This window comes from Macaca fascicularis, chromosome 2 (genome assembly GCF_037993035.2).
Source record: "Macaca fascicularis isolate 582-1 chromosome 2, T2T-MFA8v1.1".
NCBI classification, from domain to species: domain Eukaryota; kingdom Metazoa; phylum Chordata; class Mammalia; order Primates; family Cercopithecidae; genus Macaca; species Macaca fascicularis.
In genome coordinates, this window is record NC_088376.1 from 94,331,726 (window position 1) to 94,346,613 (window position 14,888).

The 14,888-nt window shown below is 39.0% G+C and overlaps 1 pseudogene; it reads right to left on the reverse strand.

Annotated features, from left to right (window-relative positions):
• Positions 1-2,923: 2,923 nt before the first annotated feature.
• Positions 2,924-3,941, reverse strand: LOC102119808 (eukaryotic translation initiation factor 4E pseudogene; annotated as a pseudogene).
• Between the last annotated feature and the right edge of the window lie 10,947 nt (positions 3,942-14,888).

Genomic DNA, 14,888 nt, shown 5'->3' on the forward strand with positions numbered 1-14,888 from the left:
GAATTTTGATAGGGATTGCAGCGAATCTGTACCGTATAGGCATTTTAACAATATTAATTGTTCTGACCCATAAACATGAAATATCTTTCCATTTTTTGCATGTCCTCTTTAATTTTTCATAAGTGTTTTATAGTTTTTATTGTAGAGATCTTTCATCTCTTCAGTTAAATTTATTCCTAGAAATTTTGTTTGTTTGGTAGCTATTGTAAATGGAATTGCTTTCCCGATTTCTTTTTCAGATCGTTTGCCATTGCTGTATCGAAACGCTGTTGATTTTTGCACCCTGATTTTGTATCTTGAAACTTTACTGAATTTGTTTATTAGTTGTAAGAGTTTTTGGTGAATTTTTAGGCTTTTCTGCAAACAAGACAATTTGACTTCCTCCTTTCCAATTTGGATGCCCTTTATTTCTTGCTCGTGCCTAACTGCTCTGGCTAGAACTTCTACCACCGTGTTGAATAAAAGTGGTAAAAGTGGGCATTCTTGTGTTGTTCCAGATCTTAGAGAAAAGGCTTTTTTCCCATTTGGTATGATGTTATATATGGATTTATTATATATGGTATGCATTGTTTTGAGATATGTTCTTTCTATAACGAATTTGAGACTTTTTATTGTGACACAATAATGAATTTTATCAAATTCTTTTTTTGCATCTGTCGAGATTATCATATAGCTTTTGTCCATTCTGTTGAAGTGATGTATCACATCTATTGATTTGCATATGTTAAACCAGCCTTGCATCCTTGGGGTAAAACCCCCTTGATCATAGTGTATAATCTTTTTCATGTGCTGTTGGATTTGGTTTGCTAGTATTCTGTTAAGAATTTTTACATCGGTGTTCACCAGAGATATTGGCCTATAGGTTTGTTGTTGTTGTTGTTGTTGTTTTGCGGTTGTTGTGTCTTTGTCTGGTTTTGTTATCAGGGTAACACTGGCCTCCCAGAGTAAGTTTTGAAGAATTCCCTCTCCTTCGATTTTTTGGAGTAACTTGAGAAGAATTGGAATTAGTTTTCTAAAAGTTTGGTAGAATTTAGCAGTGAAGCTGTTTAGTCCTGGATTTCTCTTTGTTAAAAGATGTTTTATTACTGATTCAATCTTGTTACTTGTTATTTATCTGCTCAATTTTTCTCTTTCTTCATGATTCTATCTTGGTAGATTGTATGTGTCCAGAAAGTGATTCATTTCTTCTAGGTGTTCCAACTTGTTGCCATATAGTTGTTTGTAATCGTCTCTAATTATCCTTTATATTTCTGTGGCATCAGTTGTAATGTCTCTTTTATCATCTCTGATTTTATTCATTTGAATCTTCTCTCCATTATTCTCACTTTCTAGCTAAAAATTTAGTGATTTTACTTATCTTTTCAAAAAACAACTATTGAGTTCATTTATCTTTTGTATTTTTATCTCCGTTTCATTTACTTCTGCTCTGATCTTCATGTTTCTTTTCTTCTAATAATTTTTCATGTGATTTGTTTTTGCTTTTCCATTCTTGAGGAAATGGAAATCATTAGGCTGTTTATTTGAAATACTTCTATTTTTTATGTATTTGTTTATTGCTGTAAACTTCCCTCCTAGGGCTACTTTTGCTGTATCCTATAGGTATTTGTATATTCTGTTTCCATTTTCATTTGTTTCAAAATGTTTTTAAATTTCTTTATTAATTTTTTGATTGACCCATTGGTCATTTCCAAGCATGTTGTTTATTTTCCATGTATTTGTATAGTTTCCAAAATTCCTTTTGTTATTGACGTTTAGTTTTGCTCTACTGTGATCAGAAAATATAACTGTTATTATTTGAATTTTTTAAAACTTTTCTAAGCCCTATTTTGTTTCATAACAATGTTCCACGTGCTGATGAGAAAATGCATATTCTGCAGCTATTGGATGAGATATTCTGTAAATGTCAGGGCCACTTGGTCTAGAGTGTAGTTTCACTCTAATGTTATATTTTTATTTTCTGTCTGAATGATATGTTGTTTGCTGTAAGTGAGGTGGTGACACTCCCTATTATTATTGTATTGCCAGTCTATCTCTTCCTTTAGATCTATTAATATTTGCTCTAAATATTTAGGTGTTCAGTGTTGGATGCATAGATATTTACAATTGTTGTATCACCTTGCTGAATTGCTCCCTTTACCATATATAATGACCATCTTTATCTCTTTTTACAATTTTTGACTTAAAATTCATTTTATGTAAGTATAGCTACTCCGCCTTTTTTGGAGGGGTTTTATTTGCATAGAATGTATTTTTCTATCTCTTCATTTTCTTTTATTTTTCGCACAAAACTAATGTTTATTCCACCTTTGTGTCGTATTCCTGTATCCTTCACCAATGTTACATGAGGAAAAGAACAAAAGCAAAACAAATGAAAAACTGAAATCAGAATCACTGTTATCAAGTAGAAAAACAAATAAGTTATAATCTAGTAGTCATCAGCAAGAGTATAGCAAAGACAATGCTATAAAAAGAAACAAAGAAAATTGCTAGAAAACTATATGCATCATAATCTTTCAAACCAGCAAAATATGCTCCTGCATACAATAGAACATCAACAGTATTTTTTTTGTGTGTAAAGTATAAAAATGCCAAGTTGTTTTTTGAATATTGTGGATAGGTAAAATGTATATGTAATTAATGGTAATTCTACTGAACTATTACAGAGTGGGCCAGGAACACATTTATGGATTCTGGGGATGTGTACTGTAATTCTTTGATTGGGATAGTGGACACACTAGTCCAAAAAAAAAAAAAAGCACCCAAGTACAAGACAAAGGCGAATGAGACTTCTCTTATATCTTAGCAACATTTAGATGGAAGTCAAATTTAAATGCAATCCACTCTGCTTTTTGAAGAGGCTTTGGTTCGGCTCCCAAATCTCAACTGCTTGACACGGTCTCCTATGAGAATACTCAGAAGGTGTCTACTTAAACAACAACCTATTTTTAGTGGTGGAGTGGCTCTTAGTAGCTCTCTCTGCGTGGGACTGACAACCAATCACTATCTTTGGAGGAAGCCCTAACCTTTTCTTGCATACCCTCCCTATATGTGTAACAGCTTTTCTCTTATCACATTCAGTAGTCCATACTGCTATATTATCACCTTTAGCTCTAACGTTAATAACAGCGCCACATACATCATTACTGTAGTCATCAAAAGATTCTCCAATAAGGCGCAGCAGTGTCTCTAGCCAAAAGTGATCGAGGTCACTTCATCTCTGCTATTTGTTCAGTGTAATTAGCCATCATCCTCCCAGTTTGTTTTTCTCATGTTGCCACATAGGCTCAATACCACCCTTAAAAAGTGAGTAGTCACAGCCAGCCATTAAATTATGAGACAACTGGATATGGTTGTACAGAGCCCAAAGTCTTCAACAGTATCAAACTCAGAGATCAGCCACAGGTTTGCTTGCCAAGTTTTGCTTTTATCATTTAAAAAAAACCAGAGGGCCCATCTGTTCTGTAGAGGATGTTTAATATAGTGTTCTGGGGTAGCAACCTCCTGAATAGCTTCTGTTTTCTCCTCTTCTGTAGTCGCGGGATTAGAAGTAGGGGTGTTTTCCTGTTCAATAGTCACCATCTTTGATCGATCTCTCTCTCTTCATTTTCAATCTGTGTGTGTCCTTACAGGTAAGGTAGAGCCTCTTGTAAGCAGTATATATTTGGGTGTTTTTTTCTTTTTTTCTTTTTTTAATCCTTTCGATTACTCTACCCTTTTTTATTTTTATTATTTTTTTTTGAGACAGAGTCACACTCTGTCGCCCAGGCTGGAGTGGAGTGGCACCATCTCAGCTCACTGCAACCTCCACCTCCTGGGTTCAAGCGATTCTCCTGCCTCAGCCTCCCAAGTAGCTGGGACTACAGGCACCCACCACCGCACCCAGCTGATTTTTGTATTTTTAGTAGAGATGGGGTTTCACCATGTTGGCCAGGCTGATCTCGAACTCCTGGCCTCAAGTGATCTGCCTGCGTTGGCCTCCCAAAGTGCTGGAATTACAGGCATTAGCCACCACGCCCAGCCTCCATTCAATTACTCTACACTTTTAACTGGAGAATTTAATCCATGTACATTATTATTTATTATTGATAGGTATGAACTTATTCTTTTCAATTTATTGATTTCTAGTTGTTTTGTAAATCTTTTGTTCACTTCTCCCTCTCTTGCTTTCTTCCTTGTGGTTTGATGGCTTTCTATAGTGGTATCCTTTGGTTCTTTTCTTTTTATCTTTTGTGTATCTATTATAAGCTTTTGCTTTGTGGTTTCCCTGAGGCTTACATAAAACATCTTATAACAGATTTATTTATGCTTAGAACAGCTTGATTTTGATTGTATACACAAACTCGCCACTTCTACCTCCCTTCTTCCCATGTTTTATGTTTTTGATTTCACACTATACATCTTTCTATAATATATTCCATAGGTAATTATCAAGCCTTTTAAAAATAATGTTGCCTTTTGACCTTTATAGTACAGATACAATCAATTTACTCACCACCATTATAGTATTAGAGTGTTTTGTATTTGACAACATACTTACTTTTACCAGTGAGTTTTATACTTTCATATGACTTTATGATACTAATTAGCATCCTCTTCCTTCAGCTTAAAGAACTTCCTTTAGCATTTTTTTGTAATGCAGATCTGGCATAATAAATTCTCTCAGATTTTGTCTGAGAAAGTTTTTATCACTTTTTTGTTTTTGAAAGACAAGATTGCCTGAATATAGTTTTCTTAACTGGCAGTCTTTTTCTTTTAGGATTTTGAATATATTATTCAATTCTATTCTGGTTTGCAAAGATTGTGCTGAGAAGTTCACTGATAGATTTATGGGGGTTCCTCTATATGTCACAATTTGCTTTTATTCTTGCTGCTTTCAGCACTGTCTCTTTGGCTTTGACTGTTGACAGTTTGACTATGGTGTGTCATGGTGTGGATCTCTCTGGAGTTCTCTTATTCAATATCCTTACAGAGTTTTTCAATCTATCTTTCTAATTTATTTTCTAGACTTAGGAAGTTTTCTGCCATTATTTCTTTGAATATATTTCTGTTCCTTTCTCTCTTTCTTCTACTTCTGGCACACCAATGATGCCTAAGTTGTTCTTCTTGACGGTGTTTGATAAGTCACTTTAAGCTGTCCTCACTCTTCTTCATTTGTTTTTCTTTTCTGCTCCTCAGATTGGATGATGTCCAGTAATCTGTTTTCAAGTTCACCAATCCTTTCTTCTGCTTAACCTAGTCTACTACTACCATTGAACCCCTCCATTGAATTTCTCAGTTCAGTTATAGCGTTCTTCAGATCTTTCATTTCTGTTTAGTACTTTTTATACTTTCTCTTTGTTGAAAATCTTTGTTCTTGTATCGCCGTCTTGATCTCTATGAGCATCTTTATGATCATTATTTTCAATTTCCTGTCAGGTAAATCACAGAACTCCACTACATTTGGGTCAGTATTTGAAAATTTATCTTGTTCTATAGTTTGGAATACATTCCCTATTTCTTCATTTTACTTAATTCTCTGTGTTGGTTTCTGTACATTAGATAAGACACCTACCTCTCCATCTTGTTAGACTAAGCTTGTATGGAGAAGGTTTTCACCGATTAATCCAGCCAGAGATTTTAAGATGCCTCTCTAATCCTTGTGTTTGTCCAGATTGCTATCTCTGTTTTTGATGGTCCTTGATATGGTTTAGCTGTGTTGCCACCCAAATCTCATCCTGAATTCCCATGTGTTCTGGGAGGGACCTGGTGGGAGGTAATTGAATCACTGGGGCAGTCTTTTCCCATGCTGTTCTCATGATAGTGAATAAGTTTCATGAGATCTGATGGTTATATAAAAATGGGAGTTTCCCTACACAAGCTGTCTTCTCTTGTCTGCTGCCATGTGAGATGTGCCTTTCACTTTCTGGCATGATTGAGAGTCTCGCCAGCCACATGGAACTGTAAGTCCAATAAATCTCTTTCTCTTTTAGATTGTCCAGTTTCAGGTATGTCTTTATCAGCAGTATGAAAATGGACTAATACAGTAAAACGGTACCAGGATTGGGGCGCAGTTGAAAAGATACCTGAAAATGTGGAAGCGACTTTGGAACTGAGTAACAGGCAGAGGTTGGAACAGTTTGGAGGGCTCAGAAGAAGACAGGAAAATGTGGGAAAGTTTGGAACTCCCAAGAGACTTGTTGAATGGCTTTGACCAAAATACGGATAATGATATGGACAATGAAATCCAGGCTGAGTTGGTCTCAGATGGAGATGAGGAACTTGTTGGGAACTGGAGCAAAGGTGACTCTTGTTATGTTTTAGCAAAGAGACTGGCAGCATTTTGCCCCTGCCCTAGAGATCTGTGGAACTTTGAACTTCAGAGAGATGATTTAGGGTATCTGACAGAAGAAATTTCTAAGTAGCAAAGCATTCAAGATGTGACTTGGTGCTGTTAAAGGTGTTCTGTTTTAAAAGGGAAACAGGGCATACAAGTTTGGAAAATTTGCAGCCTGACAATGCCATAGAAAAGAAAATCCCGTTTTCTGAGGAGAAATTCAAGCTGGCTGCAGAAATTTGCATAAATAATGAGGAACTGAATGTTAATCACAATGACAATGGGGAAAATTTCTCCAGAGCATGTCAGAGGTCTTCATGGAAACCCCTCCCATCACAGGCCCAGAGACCTTGGAGGAAAAAATGGTTTCCTGAGCTGGGCCCAGGGTCCCCATGTTATGTGCAGCATAGGGACTTGGTGCCCTGCATCCCAGCTACTCCACCCATGGCTGAAAGGGGCAAATGTAGAGCTTGGGCCATGGCTTCAGAGGGTGCAAGCCCCAAGCCTTGGCAGCTTCCACATGGTGTTGAGCCTATGAGTGCACAGAAGTTAAGAACTAGGGTTTGGGAACCTCCACTTAGCTTTCAGAATATGTATGGAAACGCCTGGATGCCCAGGCAGAAGATTGCTGCAGGGGAAGGGCTCTCATGGAGAAACTCTGCTAGGGCAATGCAGAAGGGAAGGCCTACACAGAGTCCCTACTGGGGCACCAGCTAGTGGAGCTCTGAGAAGAGGGCCACGTCCTCCAGACCCCAGAATAGTAGATCCACTGACAGCTTGCACCGTGCACCTGGAAAAGTCACAGACACTCAATGCCAGCCTGTTAAAGCAATCGGGAAGGAGGCTGTACCCTGCAAAGCCACAGAGGCAGAGTGCCCAAGACCATGGGAACCTCTTGCATCAGTGTGGCCTGGATGTAAGACATGCAGTGAAAGGATATCATTTTGGAGCTTTAAGATCTGACCCCCCTGCTGGATTCTGGACTTTCATGGAGCCTGTAACCCTTTTACTTTGGCCAGTTTCTCCCACTTGGAATGACTGTATTTGTCCAATGCCTGTACCTATACCCCCATTATATCTAGGAAGTAACTAACTTGCTTTTGATTTTCCAGGCTTGTAGGTAACAGGGACTTGCCTTGTCAGATGAGACTTTGGACTGTGGACTTTTGAGTTAATGCTGAAATGAGTTAAGACTTTGGGGGACTGTTAGGAAGGCATGATTGGTTGTGAAATGTGAGGACATGAGATCTGGGAGGGGTCGGGGTGGAATAATGTGGTTTGACTGTGTCCCCACACAAATCTCATCTTGAACTTCCACATGTTGTGGGAAGGATCTGGTGGGAGGTAATTGAATCATTGGGGCAGGTCTTTCCTGTGCTGTTCTCATGATAGTGAATAAGTCTCACAAGATCTGATGGTTATATAAAAATGAGAGTTTCCTTGAATGAGCCCTCTTCTCTTGTCTGCCACCACGTGAGATATGCCTTTTACCTTCCACCATGATTGTGAGACCTCCCCAGTCACATGGAACTGTAAGCCCAATAAACCTCTTTTTTTTTTTTTTTTTTTTTTTGTAAATTGCCCAGGGTTTGCCTTTATCAGCAATGTGAAAATGGACAAATACAGCCCCCTAAAATTTAAGATGTACCATGTCTTGTCAGTATCCCAAGACGAGTTTGAGGGAAGTCAGACTCTTTAGATGTAGCTGGAAAGCTTGGGGGATTGGGTGTGAGTTCCAAATCTTTCTGTCTCACAGTGAGGCTGGGTTCAGGTGTCTACATCCCACTCTCTCTAGACTAGTCCAGGAGAAGAGCTGTGGCAAATGCCTTGACTCACGTTCAGGTTGCACCTTCTGATTCTGGAGAGATAGCTTCTGGGAGTAGGCCCGTCATACATCCACCTGTTTGTTTTCTATGGCCCTGGGTTACTTCAAATAGCAAAGTCCTCTGATCTTCCAAAGCAAGGTTGTTAAGGAAACAGTCCCTTGGGTGGGAGCTATGGAAGTTGTGGCACATGATGCCTGGCCAAACTCCTCCCAGAAAGACTGGATAGGCCTGAATTTATCTCTGTGGCAAGCCAGGGAAATAAGTGCCAAGCTCTGGTTTCAGCTAATGGAGAGGTACTGTTTGCTTGCCTCACGGGCTCCCTGATGCAAGTTTATTAGAGGCCAAGCTGTCAAGTAGTCACTGAGTGTGGGTGTGGTAAGCCCCTTATGAAGAGAAAGGGAGAGCTCCATGTGCCTGCTTCTTTCCTGCACTGCCCCAAGAGGTTATAGCCCCTGGAAGTATTTGGATGCCCATTTAAAATCACCTCTTTGTTCTGGGATCAGGGAAGACTCACATATGTTTATTTCCTTCTGTTCCCAGAGCTATTAGGTTTAGGATGGAGCCCTTCAATAGGAAGCTTTAACAATTTGGTGCTCTCAGTGTGTGTCCTAATCTCCTTCTGGTGGAAAAACAGGGAGTTAGCTGTACTTTTTTAGGCCGCTTCTCTGCACCACTCCAGAGGGATGAAGTCCCTGATGGTGCTTGCATGCATGTTTAAAGACACTATTTTTCTCTTGCTATCCAGGGAGATATGGGCATGCTACTCCCCTCTGCTCCAAGAGTCATGAGATTAATCATACAGTCTTTTAGGTGGATGTGGTAAAAGTTGAGGTGCTTAGTATGGGTGCAAACTCCTTCCAGACTGGTGGTGAGTTAATAATTGGCTGTCTCTTTAACTATACAATGCAAGTTAGCTTGAAGCCAGGCCACTTGCCTGCTTGGCAGCCACTGAAAGTGTTTTATGGTGAGAGTAGGCAACAGAGGGCTGTGGTTTTTTAAAGCCTCTTCTATGCAATGCTCCTGGGAGATGAAATACCTGGAGATGCCTGAAAATCTATATAAGACCACCACTTTATTTCCTATAGCCTGGGGGGACACGTGTGTGTCTAATCCCCACAGTGTATAAAACAACAGGGAAGCATGAGGTCAAGGTCCTCTGTGTGAGTCCAGACACTCTTCTCCACGGGAAGAAACTGGGTGTTGGAGACTCCTTTTTCCAATTTTATGGCATAGTGCCCAGGGTGAGGTCTGTGCCCAAGTGTGCCTGGGCGTCTCCTATCTGTTTTATGTTGTTTTCTTAGTTGCTTAGTGGATGGGAGTCTCTCAACTAGTCTCTGACTTTCTCTTAGAGGGAATTGATCCATGGATAGATGTTTATTTGGTGCACCTGTGGGTGGAGGGCGAGTCAGAAGCTTCTGTTTGCCATGCTGGTGTTGTCACTCTCATGACTACAGTTTTAAACCTGAACCTTCGGCTTTACTTGAGCCAAAGCCAGTGCTGAGTTGTTGAAATATGCAACAGTATTATAGCACATTCAGAAAAACATTTGCTTTCACATGGCCTCTGGCATGTCTCATACCTTTATTCATAGCACCCTGGTAGCTGAAGTCTCTTTCTCTCCCTTTCTTTCTTTCTTTTCTTTCTATCATTTTAAAATCATTTTCTTTGGTTTTTATATCTTTCTTTCTTTCTTTTTTCTCTATACCTTTTTTATGTTTTCCTCTGCTTTCCATTCTTCCCTTTCTTCTGTGTCTCCTCCTTCTGTCGTTTGTTAGTATTTTCTTTTATGGAGACAATTCTAAGAAATCTATTTTTAAAGTAAGTGACATTAGCTCTAGCATTAACACTGTAGCTAGCATGAACTGAGAACATGTGAAATGCTGAAATTATCTCATTTATCCTTATTGTAACCCAATGAAATACGTGTAAATACTTTCAAGTTAAAGGAGAAAACCGAAGCTTGAATTATCATCTGGAATCCTTAAGTTAATCATTCCACAGAGCCATGATGGCATCTTGGATCCCCTGGTACAAGAAACAGCTTAGTTTCTTTACCCAGCTGGACTTGAAAGTTCTCTGTATTCTCTTTCCCATAGTGTATATTTACTTTTTTTTGTTTTGTTTTGTTTTTGAGATGGAATTTTGCTCCCATTGCCCAGGCTGGAGTTCAATGGCTTGATCCCATCTCACCGCAACCTCCACCTCCCGGGTTCAAGCGATTCTCCTGCCTCAGCCTCCCGAGTAGCTGGGATTACAGGCATGCACCACCACGCCTGGCTAATTTGCATTTTTAGTAGAGACAGGGTTTCTGCATGTTGGTCAGGCTGGTCTCGAACTCTCATCCTAGGTGATCCACCTGCCTCACCCTCCCAAAGTGCTGGGATTATAAGCGTGAGCCACCACATCCGGCGTATATTTACTCTTCTATTTATTTATTTATTATTATTATTATTATTATTATACTTTAAGTTCTAGGGTACATGTGCATAACGTGCAGGTTTGTTACATATGTATACTTGTGCCATGTTGCTGTGCTGCACCCATCAAAGGAATTGGCTCAAGACCATCTCACGTTGAGTCCAATGGGCTCGAGTATTTACCCTGTGGTAATTTTTTCAGTTCCTAAGTGTATATATTTAGCCTTTTAAAAGGCCTTTCATTGGTTCCCTGACCTATTAAGTAAGAGTTATTATGGTAAAAAGCACCAAGTGGAAGCTCCCATAATTTCAACCCATACTTTAGCTAAGATAGCAAACTAGATGCAACCGTTTGATCCAGCAATCATGTTTCTTGGTATTTATCCAATGGAACTGAAAACTCATGCCCACACAAAAACCTGCATATGAATGTTTACAGCAGCCTTATTTATAATTGCCAAAACTTGGAAGCAATAAAGATACCCTTCAAGAGGTGAATGGATAAATAAACTGTAGTACATCCAGACAATGCAATATGATTTAGTGCTAATTAGATACATGCATAGCACAGGTAGAAGAGAAAGCCTATAAAGATTTAGGGGTCTGACATATCAACAAATGTTTTTTCTTGTTATTTTATTATAAACATTTCAAACATACAGAAAAGTTGAAATGGTTTTACAGCGAACTTCTGAGTATTCACCACCTAGATTTTTATTGAGAATATTTAAATTTTAAAAAATTTTTAAACTTTTATTTCAATAGATTTTTGGGGAACAGGTGGTGTTTGGTTACATGAATAAGTTCTCTAGTGTTGATTTCTGAGATTTTGGTGCACTCATCACCCGAGCAGTGTTCACTGTGCCCAGTGTGTAGTCTTTTATCCCTAGCCACCCCCTACCCTTTCCCCTGAGTCCCCAAAGTCCAATGTATTATTCTTATGCTTTTGCATCCTGATAGCTTAGCTCCCACATATGAATGAGAACATATGATGTTTGGTTTTTCATTCCTGAGTTACTTCACTTAGAATACTAGTCACCAATTCCATCCAGGTTGCTTCAAATGCCATTATTTCATTCCTTTTTATCGCTGAGTAGTATTACATGGTATGTGTGTATATACACACACATATATATACACACACACACATATATATACACACACACACATAGATATACCACATTTCCTTTATCCACTTGTTGATTGGCAGGCATTTGGGCTGGTTACATACTTTTGCAATCGCAAATTGTGCTGCTATTAACATGCATGTGCAAGCATCTTTTTCACATAATGGCTTCTTTTCTTCTAGGTAGATACCCAATAGTGGGACTGTTGGATTATATGGTAGTTCTACTTTTAATTCTTTAGGGAATCTCCACACTGTTTTCCATAGTGATTGTACTAGTTTACATTCCCACCAACAGTGTGAAAGTGTTCTTTCTACCGCATCCAGGCCTACATCTATTTTTATTTTTTTTTTTATTATGGCCATTCTTGAAGGAGTGAGGTGGTATCACATTGCAGTTTTGATTTGCATTTCCCTGATAATTAGTTGTATTGAGCATTTTTGCATTTGCTTGTTGGCCATTTGTGTATCTTCTTTTGGGAATTGTTTATTCATGTCCTTAGCCCTCTTTTTTATGGGATTGTTTGTTTGTTTGTTTCTTGCTAATTTGTATGAGTTTGTTGTAGATTCCGGATATTAGTCCTTTGTCAGATGTATAGATTGTGAAGATTTTCTGCCACTCTGTGGGTTGCCGGTTAACTCTGCTGATTATTTCTTTTGCTGTGCAGAAGCTTTTTAGTTTAATTAAGTCCCATCTATTTATCTTTGTTTTTGTTACATTTGCTTTTGGGTTCTTGGTCATAAAATATTTGCCTAAGCCAGTGTCTAGAAGGGTTTTTCCAATGTTATCTTCTAGAATCTTTATGGTTTCAGGTCTTAGATTTCAGTCTTTGATCCATCTTGGTTGATTTTTGCATAAGGTGAGAGATGAGGATCTGGTTTCATTCTTCTACATATGGCTTGCCAATGCTCCCAGCACCACTGGTTGAATAGGGTGTCCTTTTCCTACTTAATGTTTTTGTTTGCTTTTTCAAAGATCAGTTGGCTGTAAGTATTTGGGTTTATTTCTGGGTTCTCTATTCTGTTCCATTGGTCTATGTGCCTATTTTTATAACAGGATCATGCTGTTTCAGAGACTATGACCATATAGTATAGTTTGAAGTCAGGTAATGTAATGCCTCCAGATTTGTTCTTTTTGCTTAGTCTTGCTTTTGACACCTAGATTTCATAATTAATATCTTACCACACTTGCTTTATCATATTTGATGAAGTGTTTAAGAGTCCAAGAATTTGGAGCATGTCTAAGATAACCTCTCTGAAATAAAAAATAAGTTGATTCATCTCACATTCCCCACCACTAAGAAAAAGACAGAGTGCTTAGTCATCTCTTTTGGATTTTGGAGACAGTACATACTGCTCTGAGGAGTACTACTGTTTATTTTTGGGGTAACTTGGAAGTCTCACAGTTTCAATGGCGTTCAGAGCAAAAAGAAGGCTCAACAGCAAATCCAGGCGGCACTGCAAGCTGCCTTACTCTTCAAACTATATAATCAACAGAGTCCATGGCACTGCCTGTATCCATGGTGAATATATTGATCCATAGTAAACACAGGTATAAGGTCTCTGGAAAATGCCAATGCAAAACCAGAGTAGAAAGGTCCTTTATATTTTGGAGCAAGACCCCATCTTCTATGGCATAAACTACATTCTTTTTTTGCAAAGCAGCCCTGGCCGCTACTGAGCCTTTATAGAGACTAAGTGCCTGCCAAATGGCTATGTAAGTTTTGCTGCCCATAATGAACTGGCATTTTAGATCTACCAAGTCATAATGTCAGACAAATCCAGCAGCAATCCATCATAGTATAGAAATGGTTAAAAATCAGGACCAAGCAGAGCCAGAGAATACAAAAATGCTACATGAGCAGGACTTCTGATACTCACACCACCTAACTCTATGTCATCAATGTCTAAACATCAACTCACACCTAAAATCTTGTTGAGGGCATGGGAAGTATTTATACAGCCAGCTGATGGAGGAGAAAAACAATCTCGGTCTCAGTTCACAGCTGGGTTGTACACACTATGTCAGTACAAACTGAAAATGGACTTCTGTTGCACTATGGCCCCACTTATGGATGGATCTAAATGTCAGTTGTGAGGGACAGTCCTTCCAGTGGACAGAGCTGAGAGCAATAAATTTGATTATTTACTTTTTATGCAAGAAGAAGTAGCTTAAGAAGGATATACATGGACTCCTGAGTATTGGCAAATAGCTTGATTGGTTGGTCAGGGCCTGGAAGGAACCAATTTGGAAGATCAAAGAGGAAAAAGTTGTCTAGAGAAGCTAGTGACAGACCCATTGAAGTGGGCACAGATCTCATGCTACTGCCCACCAGAGAATATCAAAGTCAAAGGAGACACCAAACAACCAGGATGACTCATCCCGTGGATGTCAGATAGCCACTGTCCTTGACCGCCCAATGTGCTTATCCATTAGGTCCAATAATGAAGTCCCAACAGTAACAGGAATAGAGGTTGTGCATGGGAGAACCCAACAGTATGGGCTCCCACTATTTAAGGCTGCTGTTGAATACACAACCTGCCAAACTCTGTTAACAACCTGGCATGAATCCTTTGATAGAGCAGCAAAACCTAAGATCAGCCAAACACTCAGTAGCAGGTTGATTAGATCAAATTCCTTCCACCCTGGAGGGAGTAATGATTCATCCTTACTGGAGTTTGATATTCCTGTCTGCCATGTCTGACAGCACCACCATTCAAAGGCATATAATGCACCTTGTTGATTATATGGATTCCCATATATTGTCAGTCAAAATCAAGGGTTCTATTTTACAGAGAAAAGTTTGCAACAATCAATTCATGACCAAATGATTCACTATTTCTACCACATAGTGCACCACCTGAAAAAAATCACCTACTTATAATGATGGAATTGCTTATTAAAGGTTCAACTAAGGTGCTAACTCAGGGCAAAGACCTCTGTGAAGCTGGGACATTGTCCACCAAGAACAAGTATATAAATTAAACAAATAGTCATGCTATGCCCCCAATAACTGAAATAAACAGGTCTATATAGTTGTCTGACCCTCTCACCATCATTCCCAGTGGATTCTAAGTGGTCTGCTTACAGAATGTGTGCTTCTCGTCCCTGCACCTTTAGGTTTTATAGGATTCAGAGGTTCTAATACCGAGAGGAGTACTGCTTTCACTAAAAGAATTGATAAGAATCTCAATGAGGCGGAAAC